The following is a 15460-nucleotide window of genomic DNA, read 5'->3' on the forward strand; positions in this document are numbered from 1 at the left end:
GGTGTGTGTGTGTGATGTGTGCCTTCCTTCCCCATCTGTCCTCGCCGGGAAGGGCCAGAGTCCCAGGTGCTTTCTCCGTCCCTGCATCCCTGGATCTCTGCTGACAATGTGCAACACACATTGGGTGTAACATTTCTCTTTGCCCAGCAAAGGCCTTCCTCAGTTCCGGTGAGAGAGGCCTTGCAAAACTGTGTGTGATAGAGTGAGCACTCAGCTGTTAGCGAAAAGTAATGGGAAAATTAGCCTTTAACTGTGAGACGCTGATTTTGAGTACAATCCCCAGTGAGGTTTTCTACCTCCTTTATGTAACATTTTAAAAATATTTAAAATATCATAGTACTTATTGTCTTATGCAGGCTACTTTGCCCTCTTTGCCGGTAAGCTTAGATACGCTAACAGTTCAGAAATAATAGCTCTTCTTCGTCAAGATATTTTAGCGCAAATAGGATTCCTCTTTTTCTGTGCCCTTACCCCTTTAATTATTATTCAATTATTTTAATGGGCCTTTTGATCTGTGTCTTTTATTTTCTGCCACCTCAGATCCTTTTTGGAATTAAGCACAGTATAAATAATAAATTAAGAACAGTTGAAAATCGATTTCTGTATTAATTCCTCCAGCAATGATCTCTCAGATTTCACAGCCTCCATTGGAAGTGCTCCCTTAGCCCAAATATTGAAACTCAAAGTGTAGGAGAAATTCTCTGGGTTTTCAATTTCATCACAATTTACAAAAATAATCATGAACTCAGGTACTTCTCACCCAGTATAACATTTCTGTAACAATGAATACTGCAAAGTCACACACTAACAATGTCAAGGTTCGAGGGAAAATAGAAGTTTAGAGCCTGCATAGCAGGCAAGAAGCAGAAATAATAACCCTTCTAATAATAGTGCCGGTGCTGTTCAGAAAATAGGGTGCCCTGGCCGGGTGCTCAGTTTGGTGGGACACCCTCCTCACACGTCAGGGTTGTAGGTTTGATCCCCGGTCAGGGCAGGGCACATACTACCAATAAGTGCGTAAGTAAGTGGAACAACAAATTGATGTCTCTCTCTCTCTGTCTCTCAATAAACAAAAAATTGAAAAAAAAAAAAAACAAAAACAAAAGACTTGGTAAAGCTCTGATAAATAAGAGAATGTAACAATCAATACACGATCAGCTTTAGAAATATTAATGAAAGTAATTTGATGGAAGGGGGCTAAGGAAGGGCTGAAGATGCCGATTCTGAAGAAAAAAGTGAAATTTGCAAGTATCAGGAAGAACTTTCTGGTAAGATTTTTTCAAGACAAAGCACTGGGCTGCATGAGGCAAAGGGACGAAGGGGAAATTTGGAGTTCAGCGGCCCTATAGACACTGGGTCTCCGTGCAGCCTGCCGAGCTCAGCTCTGTTAAAATACATGGTGCTAATCCGCTGTACCCAGGGACAAAGTAACAACTGTGTGACATAGATATTGATGTGAATAGGCTGGGGAAATTAGGAAATTACTCAGCACAACGTCCATGTTCAAGGAGTATAATCTCCCTGTTTACTAAATTCTCATTCTCACAAGGATTTCAAGTTGTCCTTTTCATCGCCAAGCCACGTTTCGAGACGGGCAGTAGGCGTGCAGACTGCAGCGGGTCTTCGTTGTAGAGGAGCTACGAGGGAACGAGTGTGGACACAGCAGTGGTTCCCAAACGGTAATACTCACGGAAATCACCTGGGGGTCTTGTTGAAAAGCAAATGCAGATGCAAGTTCAGTGGGTCAGGGCGGGGCCTCAGGCGGTGCGTCTGGGTGAGGCACCTGCTCTCAGTCCACTGCCTGCACCTGGAGTAGCAGGAGTCTGCAGCCACGGTCTCCAGTAGAAACGTGGGCCATGCACGTCACTTCAATCTTTCCATTCGCCACATTCCGAAGGCATAAAAGTAAATAGGTAAAGTTCATTTAGTAACGTATTTTATTTAACTGAATAGGTCCAAAGTATTATCTCCACAAGGAATCAATATACAAATTTCAATAAGGTATTTTTGCATTTATTTCATAATCTCTATTTGAATGTTTCATTTTCATCAAAAATACTCAGTGTATATAGGTGTCATAAAATTTACAGTTGAAAAAGTAGATTCATATCTCCAGTTGTTGCAATCATACTTAAAAAGTTTCCAACAGGTAACTCAAGTATTGGTTTTAATAATTACATTAATTCACTAAAATTAAATAAAATGGAAAATTTGGTACCTAAGTTGCCACATTTCAAATGCTGAGCTGCCATGTGTGGCTGGTGCCTATCACGTGGGACAGCACAGACACACAGAATACTGAAAGAGGACACTTGGGGATAAGTTTCACAAAACAATACCCGAGTTCTTTCTCAGTCAATATTATCTGAACTCTTAAAATGGGCCAGATATTTTGCCAAGGGCTTTGGCTAGATAAACTACAGGGGAGGAAAGTTATTTTTAAGGATATAAAAATGCCTTATTAAAACCCAGGAGCAGGCATTCGGCTGGGTCTCAGTGACTGGAACTCAGAAGGGTGAGCCCAGCGGGGAGCGCATTTTCACTCGCTCCCATCCACTTAGAAAGAGCACATCTGTCCTGCTCACTCCCCGCAGGACAACATCTGTCTCTTCTCTTCATCCACCTCGTGCGTGAAGGATGTGTATGCCCACACTCTTCAGGGCGTGCACTGCATTGGGTATCTCACCTGTTGTTCTCCATTGCCAAGGTCACCTTCTTTCTCTCCCCTCTGATTCAGGAGTGGGGGCCTGAGGATCGCCAGGTGGCACTAGGTGTTTGTGTAGAATCTAACGAAGAGTGAAAGATAGAGGAATAGGAGGAGGGTTTTTTTTTTTTTTTTTTGTATTTCCATAACCTGTCTCTTTGACTTTGGGAGCACAGGGCAGCTCTGACTCCCATTTCTCTCTGGAATATTTTAGCAGCCTTCTCACCAGTGTGCTCTGAACAGATGCCAGCTCCAGCTACTCGCGCCCCTCCTCTTTGGAGAAGCACATGATGTGCCCTCCTCAGAGGTACGTGTGTCTTTGGGCTCCAGGCATCCGGTAGCATCTTCTCTCCACTTTGGCCTGTGGGTGGTAGCTTCAGGCTCAGCAGTCTTCCTGGTGGCCGGCCCCTCCTAGTTACCAATGCAAGAGCGAGCTGGGCTCTGGAGGCGGCATCTGCCTCGTGAAGCTGATAATACCCACACTACCTCAGGCTTTTGTTTTTTGCTCTTTCGGTCTTCTCATATCTCAGTAACCAATCTGTCCTATTAAATCTCCTCTAGTCCAAAACGCTGGATAGTTTCAGTTTTCCTGACTCACAGTGACTGATACACTTGGACAGAGAAAAACGTACTGCAGTCCCTCAGTTACAATCCCCAATGCCAGGAGAGAGCATCCCGCTGATCTATACTGTGGCAGAAGTCCCTTCTTGAGCTAATCAACCGCAGCAAAGGGAGCAGTGTCATGTATTCTTAACCTAAATGCTGCCGGAATGCACCTGCGTGATGCTGCGGTTTGAGGGAAATGGTTCCCAGAGAAGACAAATAATTAACTGTGCATATACCTTACAATATGGCCACCTAAAGGATAATCATACGTTCAAAGTTCTATATGCATATGTATATTAATTTGATAGCCTGGATTTTCTTGACCACCCTTCTAGTTAATGAAACAGAGGAGCAACTGTCCCCTACTGAAGTACTTTGCTTCAGGAGTTATTTGATTTTTTTCCCTCCGCATCATCATCATTTAAACCATCTGCACTGGATGTTTTCTGAGAAGCATCAAGCCATGATGCTATTTTCATGTGAATAAAACATCGTTTGGTTCACTACTCCCTTTAGTTACTATTTCTTTTCTGGTTGTCTTTGCAGAAATATTCCTCCAAAGAGTTTCCTCTATGAATTATTTCTAACTCTTTTCTTTACGTTTGCCCTCGAGCTCATCACTTTTAGGAATCCAGCTCCCCATCTCTACAGAAATGGCTTATGCCACAGTCAACAATGACCCAAAGTCAACAATGACCTTGGTGTTGTTAGTCCCGTGGCCCAGCCTGATCCGATCTATCAGCGACAGGTGTAAACTTGGTCATACCTTCCTTTTGAGTTACGGTCTTCACTTGGCTTGTGGGCCCCCACACGCCTCTGCGTCTCCTTCATGTGCCGTCTTCACCTCCCTGGCGTCTGAATACTGGAGCTCGGCCGAACTTGGTGCTTGGGCTGCCTCTCTCGCTGCGCTGGCTCTGCAGCCTCATCAATCCTCCCAGCTGTGGAGAGGCTGACACGTCCCAAATCTACGCCCGAAGCTCTGAACTCTTCTCTGCATTCCAGACTCATATATCTAGCCCATCTTTGACATCTCTGCTTGAAAAGCTAAAAGGAATCTTATAACCTCCCTCCAAAACATATCTCACAAACACATTTAAAGACTTGAAACAAATTGTCCGTTTTAATCCCAAACCTGCCCCTTCTCCTCATTGTTTTTGCCATTTTGATAGGCACCAACTAATATTTCCAATCATTTCACCTGTGTGCATTTGGACACAAAATATTATTCATAAACCTTGGGGAGGTCGGGAGGAAAATCGTGACAGTGGCAGGGTTATATAGGCAGAGGGTGATAAGCATGTGGGTTAGTCCAGTATCACACGAAATTGAGTCAAATTGTCAAAACACTACCTGCTATGTGCATTATTATTATTATTCATTTATTATTTTCCTTATTCTGATAAGATGACTGTGCTTACAACAATTCCAGGATGTTTGTATGTAAGTATGGATGTATGTATGTGTAGCTGTTTAAGCTAAAAAATTAAAAATAAACACATTGAGAACAAGAAGATTAAAACCATTATACATAAGAGAAATTGCAGGAGTATATCATTATATTCCATTAACATATGGGAGTAGGTAATTTGTTAATTGGCACATTTCTCTAAATTCTGGCTAGTGTCCACATGTAAATGAAACTAAATCACACACCATAATATGTTTTAAAAAGTCACTTTGTTCCTCTGTCACTTCCTGTGTAGTAAAGTCGACATCATTGAACTAGCCGGGGTAAGTAAACTCACTGGGTGTTTTTAGAAGTTGATGGCAACAGTTTAAGGCTGGAATAACACCACATTTATACTCGCACTTACAGCTAACAGATGTGCAGTCACGACAGAGTTGTATATTTTTACTTTAGATAGCAGTAAATTTAGTTCTATCTCTTCCTTCAAGTACAAAACAAAATAAAGTTTCCAACCACATTTTCTTGCAGTCCCAAGGATAACACTCTGTGTCTCCCATCCACGTGTGTTTGCTGTCACTCTAGCCAGGAGCTCACAATAGGACCAGGGTACGCACACAGCCAGGTGGATGTACGTTTGACACTTTTGAAAGCAAACAGGATTTGTTTGGCACACAATCCCCACTTTCTCTTGGGGTTTGAGGACAGTAGAGGACTTTAATTGTGTAGGCCAGTGTGAAGGTTTCTAAAATACACTCTCTACAACATCTATAAGACAGCCATTGACTCAATGAAATAAGAAAAAGGGGTTGACAACAGAATTACCTATGATGCCGTTGTCCACTTTTAGGCAGACTCTTTTCGGCATCAAAGAACATAAAACCACAACAGTCTTCTATAAACTAACCAGGGACATTCTTCATGCCGATGGGGTGACATGTTTGACAGTTGTTGATGCCGCAAGATCTATGACAGTATTGTCCACGAGTTCAAGGGCATAAAAAATTGGACAGCCAAGCAGCTGCAAGAACAAAATGCAATTCTTAACACTGTATAAAATTTTAAAAGCCACTTTCTTCTTAACTCTGCCTTTTCAAGTAAACTTAGAGTGAAAAAATATGTGGGCCTAAATTTAGAAAAAGCATACAGCATATTAGATGCATTCTTTAGTTGTTGAACGCATTAAGCTTATTTGATGGAAGTTTTTGTAATATACCCTAATTAGTTATACAGCGCCATTATCTATTACTGCTCAAAACTTCTGTTTTTTTCCAGGCATAGCTATTTTTTGAGAAATATTAAGCAAAATACTTCCAGCCTTTTGAGAATTGACATAGGGCAGGTATCAGATGAAACTATTTCCAAACTTTAAAATTCAGCTTTTAAATAAAACTAAGATAAATAACATTTTAAAGAAAAGTCTCATATCTATCACATAGAATTGGAAGACATTTGATGTCAGGTTAAATAATTCTGAGGTTGGCCCTGGCTGGCGTAGCTCAGTGGATTGAGTGCAGGCTCTGAACCAAAGTGTCACAGGTTCAATTCCCCGTCAGAGTACATGCCTGGGTTGCAGGCCATGACCCCCAGCAACCGCACATTGATGTTTCTCTCTCTCTTTCTCCCTCCCTTCCCTCTCTAAAAATAAATAAATAAAATCTTCCAAAAAATAATTCTGAAGTTGGTTTATAATAATGTAGGTTTTGCTTTAATAGTTGGTAGTACTTGTGTGCCTTTATGGGATTTTCTTACCATTCCCTAAACACATTAATAAGAGAAAGGGGAGGGGGAAGAAAGAGAGATTTTTTTATAAATAACACTTGGAGTACCTCTGAATGGTGGTCACAACTGGAAAAATTATTTATATTTTTGTGGATGAAGAGTTTGTAAAATTTTAAACCTATTTCTATAATGCACAGCAGCACCTGCATCATTCAGCAGGATAATTTTATTTTTTGTAGCTGATTGTGAGCATAATGAAGGTTTCATTTTATTTCAGGGTAGTAATTTCCCTCACATATGTAATGCTGAGAAGCAATATTCAATCTAAAATTTTTGCAATTGGCAATTAAACACCTTTTTTTGTATAATTTGTAATAAGAACTAAGTGTTTCAGTCACTAAACACCTAAGGATTTCAAGTAAGCTGTCATGGTAAATGTATAGTTTAGAGAAGAGTTTTGATTCATAAGCAGGAAATGAAAAGCAAAAAAAAATATTTTAAGAAGTCAAACTTTAAGAACTTTAGGACAAGACAATTGCATTGTTCTAATTTTATTTACCGGCTGCACTCCATAAATCATTTCCGTAAGCAAAAGAAGACTGCTGAGGATCAAATACATTCTAGGGTAGTGTTTTACATAATTTAAACAATATCCATAAGCTTTAAAAACAAAAAAAAAACATGTAGCACTTCTATTGTTCTGTATTTATATCATGTGCGATTCTCAAATATGTTTACCATGTGGTTGACAGAATCATATATTACTTGTGTGCCTGTTCTATAGAACAAATGCATCTCAAATAATATAAGAGGCCCAGAGACTCAACTTTCTTATTTAAAAAAGTTAAACCATTGACTTTGCACACACTGAAGTCCGTGTATCAGTGAGTGTGTCAGTCTCTAGTGTCCATCTCTTCTCAGGAAAGGTGGGACCGTAGAGCATGTTGATGTCCCAAAGGAGTTAAGACATACAAACCTAAATGCCATAGCATTCAGCAGTGAGTGCTACCAAGTTATGAAATGGTGAGATTTACTTCACTGAGTACCAAAAGTTTTACTGGTAATTTTGGTCATGGACTGGAAATAAGTTCTTCTAAATGTATCTTATTTTTACTAAACAGATTGTAAGCTTAGAATACATAATTTTGAAAATATACCAGAATGAAAGTAGTCTTTAGAAGACATGCTGTGATTATATCTGGACACTGATTATTTTTCCTTTTCATAATCTTGACCTCACCTAAGAACATCTCAAAGATTTCTGTATTATTAAAACAAAAATTTAATTTAGCTATTATGAATTTTATTTCAATGTTATTAGTATTTCATAATTGATAGTCCAAAGTTTGCAGGCATATTTTCAGTTTGCAGACATGAGTATATATATTCTATTCTATTTTTTGATAAACATTCTGTTTATCAAATTAAATTATAAATAGTATGACACAGGAAATTAAAAGAAGAAAACTGAAAAACCTACAAATATGTGGAGATTAAATAGCATGCTCCTGAACTACCAAAGGGTCAAAAAATAAATAAATAACATGTAAATAAAAATACCTTGAGAAAAATTAACACAGACATATCCCATAAAACCACAGGCTTATGGGATGTGGTACAATCAGTTCTCTGAAGGAAGTTTATAGCAATGAATGCTTATATAAAAAAAATGAAAAATTTCCAATAAACTACCTAACTTGACACTCCAGGCACTAGAGAAATTAGAAGAAACTAAGCTTAATGTTACTTGAAGGAAGGAAATAATACAGACCAGAGCAAAAATAAATGGAATAGAAAATAAAATGATAATAAAAGAGACTAATGAGATGAAGAACTGTTTTTTTCAAAAGATGAACTAGACCAGCCTTTAGCTAGACTCACCAAGAAAAGTGAAAGAGAGGATGCAAACAAAAATAAAAACGAAGGAGGAGTCATTACAACTAGCACCACAGAAATATGAAGAACCATGAGACTGCTGAGGACAGTCATACACCAGGAGCTTCAGCAACCTAGACGACATAGATAAATTCCTAGAAACATAAAACCTACCAAGACTGAATCATGAAGAAACTGAAAATCTTTTTTTAAAGATTTTATTTATTTATTTCCAGAGAGGGAAGGGAGGGAGGGAGAGAGAGAGAGAGAGAGAGAGAGAGAGAGAGAAACATCGATGTGTGGTTGCTGGGAGCCGTGGCCTGCAACCCAGGCATGTGCCCTGACCGGGAAATCGAACCTGTGACACTTTGGTTCACAGCCCGAGCTAAATCCACTGAGCTATGTCAGCCAGGGTGAAAATGAAAATCTTAATAGATTTTACTAGTAGGGAGACTCTATCAGGAATCAAAAGTTTCTCAACAAACACAAGTCCAGGATCAGATGGCTTCACTGACAAGTTCTCTCAAACATTTAAAGAAGAATTAAGCATTCTCAAAATTTTTCCAAAAAATAGAAGAAGGAAAACATTCAAACTCAATTTATGAAAACCAGCATCACCATGCTACCAAAGCCAAACAGGAGAGTACAAGGAAAAAAATACAGGCCGATATCTCTGATCTACATGAATTGCAAAAACCCTCAACAAAATAGTAACAATCCAGGTTCAACAATGCATTAGAAGAATTCTACATCATGACCAAGTGGGATTTATTTCGGAGATGCAAAATTGGCTTCACATCCACAAATCAGTCAATGTGATACACCATACTAAGAAATGAGGGATGAAAGTCATCTAATCATCTCAATAGATGAAGAAAAGTATTTAACAAAACTAAACATCTTTTCATGACAAAAACTCTCCACAAACATGTTATTGAGGGAAGAAAAGTCAACATAATAAAAATCATGTATGACAAGCACCATGCGAACATCGTACTCAGTGCTGAAATCTTTACCTCTAATATCAGGAGCAAAACAAAGACATCTATTCCTACCACTTTTATTCAACATAATACTAGCCTGAGAAACTTGGTGAGAAAAAGAAATAAAAGACATCAGATTTGGAAAAGTGAAAAAAATAAATAAAATTGTCTCTCCAAGTGACATAACATATATGTAGGAAATGAAAGACTTGATGAAAACACCTCTCAGAACGACTGAAAAAGTTCACTAAATTCCTAGGATACAAAATCGGTATAAAATAAGTTGTATTTTTTAAAGATTTTATTTATTTATTTTTAGGGAGGGGGAGAGAGAGAGAGAGAGAGAGAGAGAGAGAGAGAGAGAGAAACATCAACGTGCAGTTGCTGGGGGCCATGGCCTGCAACCCAGACATGTACCCTGACTGGGAATCAAACCTGGGACACTTTGGTTCACAGCCCGCGCTCAATCCACTGAGCTACGCCAGCCAGGGCTATAAGTTGCATTTTGATATACCAATTTGGGAGAATAGAAACGTGATTACCAGTGATAGTTATTAAATTGATAAAGCCTGAAGATCTAACTCAGTGACTATCATTAACACAGCATTATCTACGAAAATTGCTGGGGGAATAGAAGAACTAAACATGCTAACCAAAAAAAAAAACGTAAATGTAAATGTGATATGAGGTCATGGATGTGTTCCTTCATTAGTCAGAGAATAAATCTAGGACCTGGGTTAGGCTTTTGATTAGAATAAATTTAGGAAAAAACCCCTGACAACTTTTAACTGTGCTTTCGGGACTGTAGTTCTCGTGGCAAAATTTTTACAAACAAATCTTAAACAAGCAGAGCTGCAGAAATTAAAAAAAAAATACACCTTTGGGTGTATTTTTTGCTTCCTTTGGGAACTTCTAAATAAAACTGGCAGTACTGCAGGCTGAGAAAAACGGCCCGGCGAAGACCAGCTCACTGCGCTTTCCTAAGTGGAGGCACCCCTGTGCGCCTGCTCCTGGTGCCTCGGCAGGTGCTGTGTTTAGGCGCTGCGTTTAGGCGCTGCATCCGCAGGGCTGGGGTCCAAACAGTGGTTATACCGGACTTTCTGTCTCCGTAGGCGTTTCAACTTGCTGCTTTGTTTCCGGCCTGTGTGGCTGAGCTACACGCCTCTCCTGCAGTGTGCACGCCAGCGGATCCCATGCTCCGTTGGTCGAGGAAGCTGCTTCTGGCCCACTCGGGCCTTCATCCTTCAAAAGTCAGGCCTAACACGACTGTCATCGTTACGTTTGCGTCCTGCCCCTGCCTCCGAGCTCATCCGTGCTCCACGCAGACCTTCCCTCCTCCGGTGTGCGCGTTTATAGTTTCATAGTGTTTTTTTATAGACCTGTCTTCTCAAATAGCATCTTCAGCATCTTGAGAGAAAGGTCTATGGTGTGTCATTCGTCTATTTCTAGCCCGAACCCGGTACTTGAAGCAGAATATGAGTTCAAGTGTTTTGTTTTTTTTATTGAATTGAATCAAAGATTTGGCTATAAAATATTATTAAAGAAAGGGTAATATAGTATCATGTTTTCTGTGTATGAAAACTTTCAATTTCCTCTCAATTCCTTTCAATTGCATTTAAAAAAATTGGAACTGTATCCTGAGGCTTGAAGACATACCTATTTATTGCCAATGTATCACAACAGGATTTCACTTATTGAAGTCCTTTGAATTTCAAAGGATACTTTAAAAAATGTGGTGTTTTTAAAGACACCATGGAGTGAAGGTGTTCTGCCTGGGCGGATCCAGTCTTTCTGCATCTAATGATCTCGAAGTCAGGAAGTTCCTTTTTATGCTCGAATAAATGCTCTCTTATTGTAATGCGTGCAGGTGATGGGAAGCATTTTTAAAACAATCAATAACATATCGAGTACATATTTTACACAGAGAATCATTCAAACTGAACTGAACTGAAGAAATGTCTTGGCCAGCAGTTTCCTTAATGGAAATAAACGAAAACGTGAACACAATTTTTAAACATATTTTCAAAGACGGCTAAAGTAAAAATAAGCGCCTCCATAACAAGGTCGAGCTCTTCATGGAAGTGCTTTGTGTTACATCGTGTGAAAGCGAGAGGGAGGATGGGAGGGCTGATGGGAAAGGACCAGGATCTGGACCGGGTGAATGAGGAGAGCAGAGGCATGAAGGCAGAGCCGCCGTGAGGCGGATGGTGTTCACAGCTGGTTTCTGGTGCAGGATGCAGCTCGGAATCGGACCTAGAACACATCGTAACGCCGCGCGCTCCAGAAGTTGTGGGGCCAATCTGCAATTTTATAGACCAGAGCAAGTAGAAAGCTCTTGCCTCTTTCCCACGTACACAACCACTATTACTGACATCAATGACCGTTTCTTACAGATTCAATATGTGCCAAAAGATATGCCATCACTTTACACGCATACTCGTATTTCACATTCACAAAACTCTGCAACCGACATACTCTAGAGAGGCCATGTGAGACCAGGGTGAAGGATTTGCCCGAGAACACAGAGCTAGGAGGCGGCAGAGGCGAGAATCATCTTCAGGCAGCCTAACGCCTGCAGCCACAGGTGTAAGCAAATGGTCCTATTATATTACTTATTGCTTAATTCCTTTACTTATTCAAGAATCCTTCATGAAATACCTCCTGTAGAAGGTATTAGAAAAAAAGAAAAAAGAAGCTGCTTTGTGAATAGCTTGGGGGTATTAAGCATTTAAATAGGACATAACACCTACAACGGCCAGTTGCTAAATAAAGCAAGACGGAAGACCAGAACTGCCAGGGAACTTGGGGAGGAGAGTTTGAAGAGGCAGCTACATAGCATGAAGACATCGTGGGACTATCAAGGGGTGTGTGCAAAAGTTAGTGTGCAAATATAATTACAGATAGCACATTTTGTCAATGGAAGCCTTGGTTCTTACGTTTTTTTTTTTCATCTTGCTCCAAACAAAACGTTTTAAGGAAATAGCGTTCAACAGATTTCCGAGTCCTTTCAAACGCACTAACCTATGGAACCCTTGTTTCCTTAGCAAGCTGGTCTTACACACCCCATTTCACAGCAGCGGAAACTGAAGTTTGGAGAGTTTAGGTGATACAGCTAGTACCTATCATAGCTGGAATTTGTTCTCCGTTCCTCCAGCGCTGAGTTTATTATTTTCTCAAACTAAATCACTGCTTCCCCAACTTTCCCTCTGAAGTGCTCCATAAAGCGGGGACAACGTGCATGCGGGTCCCTTGAAAGTCTGGGCAGGCAGCCTGAAGGCGCCCTGAAAACACAAAGTGCCTTTGAAACCTCCTGTTTCATATGAAACATGAAAGCGGCAGGTTCTGCTGTTTTCATATGCACATGCAAGTGAAGAAAGTTTTAAAAGTGCATACATTCAAAACTTTTTCACCTTTGGTTAAATCTGATGTTCCCGTGGCCTTGAATTTCCCCTTGGACACTCAGTGCCTTCCGACCGGCCATCGGAAACCCTCAGAGGGGACGGCAACCTTTCAGACTTATGTTCCAGCATATGTATTTTAATTACCGTGTGTGTCGGTTGGGCTGTTTACTGCAGTGATACCTGTTTAAATGTATTTTATCTGGAAGTGATTTTGGAGCTTTTGTCCTTTTGTGTCTGATTTATTTGAAAGATTTAGAGCTAGTATTGGGGTTGGGCTTGGTGTTGGGGTTCACTGGGAGTCTGTTTTCTTAAAACAGCCCAGGAGAGCAAGGTATCCATCACTTCCAAATCTGAACCATGAATGGGTCTCACTGAGTGAAGGTTGAGGCCATTTCCAATGCCAGGCCACTGTAATGTTGATGGCTTTCCTACAATAGACGCTTTATACTCGTGATAGTGTTACTTTCCAGCCGAGGTGGGACCGGACCATCCTCTAAGTCAAACAATGCTTAACAAATGAAAGGGATGGAAACCGACAGGAGCGTGCCACAGACACCGCACAGAAAACATCTCTGCAAGCAGGGCGTCACCCATGATTGATAAAAAGTGCTAGGGTGGTAAGTAATGTACAGAACAAGAGCAGGTTTACATGCACCGGAGAGCTTTGTTTAAGGAAATCTAGGCATGGTACCGAGGATAGCGGTCCTCTGAATGTCACCGAATGATGGGGAAAAGACAGGGCAGGTGACATAGTCTGGGGGCAGGACTGGCAGGAAGATGCTCTGAGTGCTCGGCCGGAGGCTTAGGGGCTGCTTCCGCGGGTCAGTCACTGGTCAGCTGTCACCGCCACATGCGATGAACACTTCTCAGCTATGCTTTAGGGCAGGACAAACATGACTTGCAAAGGGATGCTTGACTCTGAGTTTTCGACTCTTTAATTTGTGTCCTTCTGTGTAGCTTTCTGTAGGCAACAATCATCTGGCAAAATTATAGTTACAAAAATACGCTTTGAAAGCTCAGATGTTTGATTCTTGGTCCCTCAAAATTCGGTTTGTTCATGTTCCCTCTCCTGCAGGGAATTCCAGTTCTGTTGGTGTGAAGTGAACCTCCCTTCGCACAGATATTTTGGATCTTGTGGCGCACCGACCCCAAACAGAAATAAAGCCTAGGCACAAGCATCACTTAGCTCCATTTAAATAGGCATCTTTATGACTCTAATTCAACAGCATTGGCCTCAAGCTTCATGGCAAAAGGAGAAAGAAAGATTTGGTCTTGTCCCAGGTTCCTAGTGCGGAGCTCCCGCAATGCTGGGGACCTGCCCAGACACAAGTGTCTTCTGTATGCTAATGGATGGCTGGTGACTCTGGCCCCCGAAATACCTCCAGGATTGGCAGCCGATCACCAGAAAAGCCAAGGCATGACTGAAGGTTGGGACTTTCAGCCCCACCCCCATCCCTAGGCAGGAGAGTAGCTGCAGAGTGAGTGAATCGGCAATGGCCAGTGATTTAATCAATCATGCTTACTTAATGAAGCCTCCATGAAAACCCCTAAACGATGGGGACTGGAGAATTTTCAAGTCAGTAAACACATAGAGGTGCTGGGAGGGTGCTACTCCTCGAGAGGGTGCTACTCCTATAGAGGGTGCTACTCCTCGAGAGGGTGCTACTCCTCAGGAGGGTGCTACTCCTCGAGAGGGTACTACTCCTATAGAGGGCATGTAGTCTCCACCTCCTTTCCTCTGTGCCCTGCACAGTGCATCCCCTTCATTTGACTGCTCCTGAGTCACATCTGTATCACCAACTGGAAATAGTAAATACAGTAATTTACTGAGTCCTGTGAGTCTTTCTATCAAATTATCAAACCTGTTGAGAGGGTTGTGAGAATACTTTGAATTTATAGCTGGTAGATCAGAACTAAGGGTGGCAGCTGGGCCTGGTGACCGACATCCGAAGGGGGTGCAGCCATACAGGACTGATCCCTTAATGTGCGGGCGCTGATGCTGACTAGAGGTAGGTTGTGTCAAAACTGCACTGAATTGAATTGTGGGACACCCAGCTGGGGCTGGAGAGTTGGAGAAATTGTGTCAGAAAGACATCATCCCACACGAGTGTTGTGAGCAAAACCAGTTCATCAGCATTGTTTCCGCTTTGAAAATGACAATGGAGCATGCGTACACATAAATATTTGAAAACCTATTCCATAAGTACATTATAAAAGCCTTGCCATTTATTGTCATTGGAAAATAAAACTTAAATTTTAATTACATTTTGAAAAGGAGAAGCCCATATCTGTGCCAAAGCACACTGCTATTTTTACAAAAGTCCCTATTATAAGTTTTCTTCCATATTTTCCATGTGAGGTAGTTTTCTTTTTATTTTTCTTTTTACTCTGCATCTCTGAATTCAAGACGGCAACAAATACATAATTCATTCTATTGTGTGTGGCGGGGGGGCTCTGATCTGTCTTGTCTGAATTTCAGGAAGATACACCATCACCCCCTCAAAAAAACTTGAAGCTGTGTGTTCTTTCATCTGAAAAATATTGAATTTGTGATTTGGTGGTTTCTTAAGGAGCTAATGGAATTTTGAAACGTTCAGGGTTTTTCTTTCCTGCTTCATTCACGGGTTTTCTGCAGACAACCAGCTAAGAGTTTTCACGCTGATAAATGGAACGCAGAGGAAAATTTATTATTAGTTTGGTATTTCAGATGAAAACAACTCTGATTTACTGAACTTAGAAAAAATAAATGTCAAAACTGACGTAT

This window comes from Phyllostomus discolor, chromosome 11, assembly GCF_004126475.2.
Source record: "Phyllostomus discolor isolate MPI-MPIP mPhyDis1 chromosome 11, mPhyDis1.pri.v3, whole genome shotgun sequence".
Lineage (NCBI taxonomy): Eukaryota > Metazoa > Chordata > Mammalia > Chiroptera > Phyllostomidae > Phyllostomus > Phyllostomus discolor.